The sequence below is a fragment of the Pundamilia nyererei genome, unplaced genomic scaffold (genome assembly GCF_000239375.1).
Source record: "Pundamilia nyererei isolate P.nyererei 1_Seehausen unplaced genomic scaffold, PunNye1.0 scaffold01606, whole genome shotgun sequence".
Classification (NCBI taxonomy): domain Eukaryota; kingdom Metazoa; phylum Chordata; class Actinopteri; order Cichliformes; family Cichlidae; genus Pundamilia; species Pundamilia nyererei.
Genome location: NW_005189007.1, coordinates 1 through 7974, shown reverse-complemented (window position 1 = coordinate 7974; position 7974 = coordinate 1). Strand labels below are relative to the sequence as shown.

Sequence of the window (7974 nt, the reverse complement as noted above, 5' to 3'; positions counted from 1 at the left end):
TCAGTTCTGTTAGCTTCCACATGCCGGTTGTTGTGTGCTAGAAACAATGGCCACCAGGCCAAAGCGATGGTTTTGACTCGATCAGCGTTAACCCCGCCCCCTGAGTTTGATGGGTGAGGCTGACAGATAAAATCATTTCATGATGAGAGCCAGGACTGCCAAAATGAAATAAATAAATATATCATTAAATAATTAATTAAATGTGTCATAACTATTTATTTAATTAATTAATTCCAATTTTAATTAATTATTGACACATTTAATTAATTATTTAATGGTGTATTTAATTAATTCATTATGGCAGTCCTGGCGTTCCATACTTAGGGACGAGTAATGCGCTATATAAATACAGGCCATCCACCATCACAGCCACACATTCAGCCAGTTTAGGAGCAGTAATTAACCAGTCAGCTCACAGAAAGGCTCAGCTGACCGCTGCACCGACCTCGTCTCGGCCGTCGTCTGCATTTTCTCCTTACTGAGGAGGCAGCCACACTGACGCTTTTTAGGAAACCCTGCCCCCTGGTGGTGAAAGCGTTTGTTACAGTTACACCTGTCCATTACTTTCAGTTTAAAATAAAGGATTTTACAGAAAAGCTGCTAATAAACATATAAAAAACACATGTCATATCCTAACAACAATGCTTATGTCTTCATGTCGCAGCAGGGCTGGATGTATTCTCATATTTAGACTCCAGTCTAAGAGTTCAAACCCCGAAGATCCAGCACGGCGTCTTTCATTAGAGCCTCTGCCTCCAGTCTGTGACACAGGCTGCATGAAGGTTAACGCTGGAGGCGTGGACAAATCACGTGATGGGGATGCAGCAGCTTCCTGGCAGCCTGGCAGGGTCGAACTCTGAGCATACGTGTGGAGCTGTGAGATACCTGACCTCTGCCAGCAGGCCTCGTGATGCTGAGAGCAGGCTGAACATTATCTCCCAAACCTGACCTCACCTGAACCGAGGCTTCACCTTACAATTTCATGAATTTCATCACAGCTGCCTGCCAAAAGGGAGGAGTTCTGTCCTTACAGCAGGAGTAGACAACATGTTCACAACACCATGAAGGCTCCTTATCCCAGAGGAAACACAGCTTCACCTCGGTTTGGTGGTATTAGGTGAAAATCATCCTGTCTGTGGTCGTCACACTTACATAAACGCACACTCAGCTTCTCTGTTGCTGTCTGGACCTCAGTTACACGTTCATGCTGTTCTTCTCCATCAGACAAGCAGCAGGAAACATAAAGAAGATCAGACTGAAGGAAAGTGACGTCTGACCAATACCCAAAGGTCGAAGCTGTGAGCTGTGATGCTCGTCCTCTAAAAGTCCCCATGGAGGTTTAGGTTCTGCTTACAAGAAGTTCTTCTGTTCAATAAGTCGCTTTCCTGGCAAACCATTCATCAGAACACTCAAAGAGTCAACAGCTTAATATTAATCAAACTGAGGAACGTAGCAGATGAGAGCAGACAGGGTTGGGTTATTGCTCCACCTGGCCAAGGCTGCATCCATCCAAATAACTCAAAGAGAGAAATACCCAGTTCTAGTCACAGAGATCTGCAGCTGAAGTGTTCCTCTCCCACAATCTAACAGTTGGTAGATTGAAACCATCCTGTGCTTATAGTTCCAGTACAGAGAGATGGAAAAATACAAGGACGATGGAAGACCTGCCCCAACTGCTCTGACTGCTGGGAGAAGAAAATAAAGAAGAAAAGGTCCTTCAAAGAAAAGCTGTTGGTGTAACAGGTGTGAAATAACTCCAAACTGACGAGCCTTTGCTCTTTGCTGCTTCTGTGCTACACTAGCTCTCTTGCTAGCATGTGCTCTCTGTGGAACGTGTTGTTGCTGTAGCAGCCGCCTTCAGCTGAAGAATAAGTGGCCCTCATGTGTGGCTACAGCAAATAAGGAGTTTAAAAGAAGAAGCATCATCATCACACAGATGAGTCTGGTGTACTTTGAAATGACTTTGATGACTTTGAAACGTTTAATTAATTATTAAATGGTGCATGTAATTAATTCGTTTTGTCACTCCTGGCCCTCCATATGTACATAGGTGTTTATATATAAAGCACTTATGTAGCAGGTTTTGTATAGATGCTCTTCCAGTGACTGACCAAACAGGTTCACAGGTATGTATGTACGAAAACTAGTCGGTTCTGGCTAGAACTTCACTGGAGAAATAGTGAGTTAACCTTAACGTATCAGTTAGAGTTAACTTTAACGCGTGAGGTGAAGTTAACAATGTGCCTCTTAAGGAAAAAAAGAGAGCATGCCGCTGCGAGCAGGGTTCGAACCTGCGCGGGGAGACCCCATTGGATTTCAAGTCCAACGCCTTAACCACTCGGCCATCGCAGCTCACGTCACCTGTGTCCTTCCCAATCATACTTATCTGGTATCAGCGAAAACATCACACGTGAACTGCTGGAGAATGTATCAGCCAGGTGACATGAACCTTTCACGCGCCTTACCGAGGATATCAGGAGGGTTTAAAGTGAATTATTAGGCCTGTTTTTCTTCATCATGTTATCAGGTTTTCCGCAACGTTTCATATTTCGCTGTCGTCACATGCGTGTATTTAGAGCTCTTTGAGTGTGTTTTCACCGTTTAAACGTTTAGAATAGTTATTGTAAGGAAAGCTTCAGATGTTTAACATAACCGAGGAAAATTTAAGTACACCGACCTCCGTTACCAGTAAATACTCCTGTCTGTCCTATGTGATCCCACGTGTGGGGATGTAGCTCAGTGGTAGAGCGCATGCTTCGCATGTATGAGGTCCCGGGTTCAATCCCCGGCATCTCCATGTTCGTTTTAGGTTTTAATCGTTTCTTTCTCATCTCACTGTTGAAACACTTGCCACAGCGTGCGACAGATTACAGGTGAACTGGCTCTTCTGGTTTTCATGTCTTTATTCATGTCAACCTTATATTTGTTTTACGAATATTAAACAATAAACAAACAAACTATAAACAATAAAAAACATTGGTTTCGATTTTTACAAATCTGAATCCTTTCCTTTGTGCTACGTTAGAAAAATACGATTTATAGTCTTCGCTTTTATTTTGAAGGTTATCTGTCCAAACCGGATGTTATGCTTCATATCCTTTCGTTTTGTGTGATGACGTTAACCGGCATGTAGTCCGGCAGGTATTAGAATATGTAGCATTTAATCTTCTTGTCTTACAGTTGTTTTGATCAACAGTCACATTGATAACCTAAAAGCAAAAACAATTATGAAAAGTGAGTGGTTCCACTGGGGCTCGAACCCAGGACCTTCTGCGTGTAAAGCAGACGTGATAACCGCTACACTATAGAACCCCACATGCAGCCGTTGTTCATATTTATGTTAATATTTGAAATGATGCTTGAACAAACGATAGCAGGACATATATTTACACACTTCATTTTAAATTTAGTATATAATGTTATTTACACGTTTATGTAAATCTTGTTTATTTAAATGCGTCACTTGATTTAGGGTATTTATTTCTTTTGTAAAGTATCAATTTTAGATAGAGTAGAAGAAATGAATGCAATCGTAAAAAATGTTGTAATTATTGTTGTTAATATGTGGTAACACTTTTGTTTTTCTCAGTATTCATCCATAAGTTGATATGTTATATGCTTGTTAAAATGTTTAAATTAATCAGTTTACAAAGGAAACAACGCGGGAAAGCAGTACCTGTTATTCAGGTGTTGTTTTAACCCAATAGGATGTGCCGTTGACTTGATGGGCGGAGCACTAAACAGAGAGCTCGGGTGAGAGAGAGACCCTGGGAGAGAAGCAACTCCTGGGCAGCTCAGCCGGAGCAGAGGAGGCTCACTCTGCAGGTATGTTTACCTGTGTGTTTCTCTCAGCCAGTCAGCTTTTTATTCACATACTTTAGTTTTTCTTAACACACCTGCCTCCGGTGTTTGTCTCCATCCCTTTAACGGCCTTCAGGTGTATACTCTGTTTTGCTTGTTCCCTAATAATTTCTTTTATGTTCCTGTTTTTCATGCAGAAATCTTCCAGAACATTACCAGAAACCAGAATCTTCTGACAGGTAAACAAACACTTTTGTTTTGTTCATTTTGTGGGAGCAAAATTCCCACTGCAGCAGAGAGACCCCCCCAAACCACCACCACCACCTCTTGGGTGAAGAGGGCAAATTTTTCCTTTAATCTGGCCCACCAGTAGAAGCTGACCTGACCGTCTTTCTGTACCAAAATTTGATTCATTTGCTTCACTCATTCATACAAATCTGACATTAAAAAACAGTCGCTCCAACTTTAATTTGAATCTAAATCTGATATTTTATAAGTTTTATTTTCATTTATTTTATTTAAAAATATACATTTTATTTTATTTTGTCTAATTGTTTTACTCAATGTCAGTTGAGTTTTTGTTATTTATAATTCAGGACAGTAATATATTTCTTCCTCTCATGTAGCAGTTAAATGGCATTCAATATAATATGATCACATTTCCTTTTTAATTAAATTTGTCATTTCACGTTTTTATTTTTTGTTTTATGTTCAATTAAAATCAAAAGTCCAACGAATACGAGGATTGAGTGCAGACTAAATAAGTGCAGAGTTTATATTGAGTGGATTTTTGCGCTGACTTCTTCATTACGGATTATTTCTAGGAAACGAGGCCTGCTACCCAATAAACAAATGATTTGGTTTTTTAAACGTACCCTTGGGTCAGAGCCGCTGTAGATAATGTAACTCGTAGGTTCATCTCTAACATGATAAAATAGGAGGAAACAGGAAAATCAGCAGCCGGTGTTTTTATGGCTGATTTCTGTGCCGATTGTAAGCACGGAGCAGGAAGCTTCCTCGTCAGGCTGACAACGTGACCATTAACAAGAAAGAGAGCAGTGTTTACTGCTTGTGGATCTGTCAGGAGAAGCCAGTGTGTTAGCTGGAAGCCCACGCTAACTGCCCTTCATTTCCAAGGCAAATGTGAGCAAGGTAAACAAATAAGCTGATGTCAGCATCAGCGGGAGTCCTGCACAGCACAAAGACAGAAATGTGTTAGTAAGAGTCGTTTTTGTTTCTGAGATAAATGAAAGCTGAAAGCAACGCAGTTTCACTATGAGTTTCACAGAGACGTAGCGAATTTTTCTCTGTGTCATGGTGCAAAACAAAGACAGCAAACATGGAGAGAAAATAAGAAAGTTTCCAACAAAATAATCAAAGTGTAACGTCTTTAAGGGCCTCGCTGTAGCCTTTCTCAACCTTAACGCAGCTCTGATGGTCCTGAGATGATAGTGACACTGACAGTTATGGTGGCGATTCTCATCTTCACAAATAAAACAGGAAGTGTGAGCTTCAGGTGAAACTTCAGTAAAGACTCTTGAAGCGGCCGTTTCACCACGTGAGGCTCTGATCATCCCTCCAGCCAGAGGTGAAGTGTCTTTGTGTCTGTCAGGTGATTCGGCTTAAACAGCTTAACCTCCTCCATCAGTTTCTCCTGAAACAGGTCACAACATGTCTTAAATATTAATTCGCGGGTGAAAGGCTCACAAACCTGCACTCGGGCCACCAGGTGGCGCCGTCCAACTTTGTGCCCATCGTGCCCAACATAATGGCTTCCTGTCAGGAGTTTGAAGTGACCGTTCACACCTCACCTGGCCCCACCTGTGGAACCTTTAGCCACCTGTGGCTTAGCCTGATTGGCTGTGAGGGCGAGACTCCGCCCATCCGTGTGACCGACGGCAACAGTCGTCTCCTGCCAGGATCGGTGAGTTTTGAGATTCATTCATTTGTAGCGTTCGCTGGGAGTACTGAAGGGCATGGTTTATGGTCAGTACTTGGAGTTTTATTTTGACGGTGTCTTCCTGTCATGCTCACAGGTGTGTCCAGTCCGGGTTCAGGCCAGCAGTCCTCTGGGTCGCCTGATTCTGGTTCGGCTCCGGCTCGAGGTTCAGACCAGATTTCCAAACCTGGACTGGCACTGCAGCAGAGTGGAGGTCTGCAGGCTGTCTAAAGGTCAGGGGTCAGACTCAGAAACACAGGTGTTCCTGTGCGACAGATGGCTGCGGCCAGCAGATGGCGACGTGGAGCTCCGGAGTGGAAAGTGTGAGTGACGTTTAATGACCGTTAAGAGGAAACAGAGGCATGTGGACCCAAGCACAAAAACCTCTTTATTTCCTCACATCATCCTGCAGGTGTGCCCATGCAAATCATTTCCTTTGAATCTAAAAGCAGTTCTTCCTGTTGTTGGTCCACAGTGTGTTTGCTGGAGGAGGAGACAGAAGAGAAGCTGAAGCAGCAGAGGCTCAGACAGCTGCAACATCAGCAGCAGCTCATCAGGTACCTGATGTCACAGTGTTAGCATGCTGGTTTACCTTTGGTCCTCTTACAGCGCTCTGACTGGCCACATCCTGGAGTCCTGCAGAGGGGCAGCACGCAGTGTTTGTGAGCTGTACTCTGTGGGCAGCCGGTGTCATCCAAACACGATAACATGTTTACAGCACACTGATATCTGACCTTTGATCTATGACCTTGAATGCTAAAATGGGGTATTATATTATCTTTACCCATATGGCTGGAGCAGAACTGGCTGAAATATCTAGAAGATCCTGCCGTTAATTAATGCTTCGATCTTAAATATGATCAACTATCTCTAATGATCAGCTATGTACCACAGGCCTTCAAGCTGGCTGTAGTTAAACCTTTACTCAAAAAGCCATCTCTAGACCCAGCAGTCTTAGCTAATTATAGGCCAATCTCCAACCTTCCTTTATATCAAACATCCTTGAAAGAGTAGTTGTCAAACAGCTAACAGATCATCTGCAGAGGCTTATTTGAAGAGTTTCAGTCAGGTTTCAGAGCTCATCACAGCACAGAAACAGCTTTAGTGAAGGTTACAAATGATCTTCTTATGGCCTCTGACAGTGGACTCAGATGGCCCCGCCCCTCCCTGAGCCTGGTTCTGCCAGAGGTTTCTTCCTGTTAAAAGGAAGTTTTTCCTTCCCCCTGTCACCAAAGTCACAGGGGGTCATATGATTGTCAGGGCCTTCTCTTACAATATAAAGCACTTTGAGGTGACTGTTGTTGTGATTTGCTGCTGTATAATTAAAACTAAATTGAATATGCTATTTCTGACATCATAGAGTATCATACTGAAAAAAAGAATGTTGCGCAGCGTCTCCATGCCTGTTCGTGTCATATATATATATATACATATATACAAGAGGCTAAGCATATGTATATATTAGGGGTGCGACGATACTCGTATCGATATTGAACCGTTCGATACAGTGCTTTCGGTTCATACGCATATGTATGAACAATACAAAATTTTTAATTTATTTCATCAACTTTCCTTCTGACGATGCTGTCTGTGTTGAACACTCAGTGGATCTGCGCTCGACTACTCCGCCTAGGCTGCACTGTCGAGCGCAGATCCACTGAGCGCAGCGCAAGCTAGCAAGACAGAAGCTAAGCAACATGGCAAACTGAACCTCCCCCACCCTCATTCAGATCTGACCTTTGGAACTATTTTGGTTTTCATGTGACGTATGACCCTGAAGGTAAGCGCGTCATGGACAAAAGTAAAACAGTATGTTGGATGTGCCACGCAATGCTCAATTACATTGGTGGGAACTAGTGTGTTAACGCAGTTAGCTAATAGTATAGAAGCGTATAGTATAGCTTTTATTTAGGAAAGAGCCATTTCTCTGTAATACACTCTCTTTTCCAAAGATGAGTGATTTCTCGATCAGATAGATTAATTTTTTTTATTACTTTGTTGTTTCAGCAACATTAAATTTAAAAACTGTACTTTTGAGTTAAATATATATTTATAATTTTAATAAATGACAAATTAAAAAGGCATGAACATTTTTTTTGTATCGAAAAAATATCGAACCGAACCGTGATTTTTTGTGTATCGTTGCACCCCTAATATATACACCCAGCACGCCCCTGCGGGCGGTTTATCCTTCAAGCTCGGGTCCTCTACCAGAGGCCTGGGAGCTTGAGGGT

At 42.4% G+C, this 7974-nt stretch overlaps 3 non-coding genes across 3 annotated transcripts; 1 reads left to right on the top strand and 2 right to left on the bottom strand.

The window, feature by feature from the left end:
• Positions 1-2270: 2270 nt before the first annotated feature.
• Positions 2271-2352, bottom strand: trnas-uga (transfer RNA serine (anticodon UGA)). The gene has a single exon. It is a non-coding gene; the product is annotated as a tRNA-Ser (tRNA).
• Positions 2353-2725: 373 nt separating this feature from the next.
• On the top strand, positions 2726-2797 carry trnaa-cgc (transfer RNA alanine (anticodon CGC)). The gene has a single exon. It is a non-coding gene; the product is annotated as a tRNA-Ala (tRNA).
• A 442-nt stretch (positions 2798-3239) lies between these two features.
• On the bottom strand, positions 3240-3312 carry trnav-uac (transfer RNA valine (anticodon UAC)). Its single transcript has one exon. It is a non-coding gene; the product is annotated as a tRNA-Val (tRNA).
• Positions 3313-7974: the final 4662 nt, after the last annotated feature.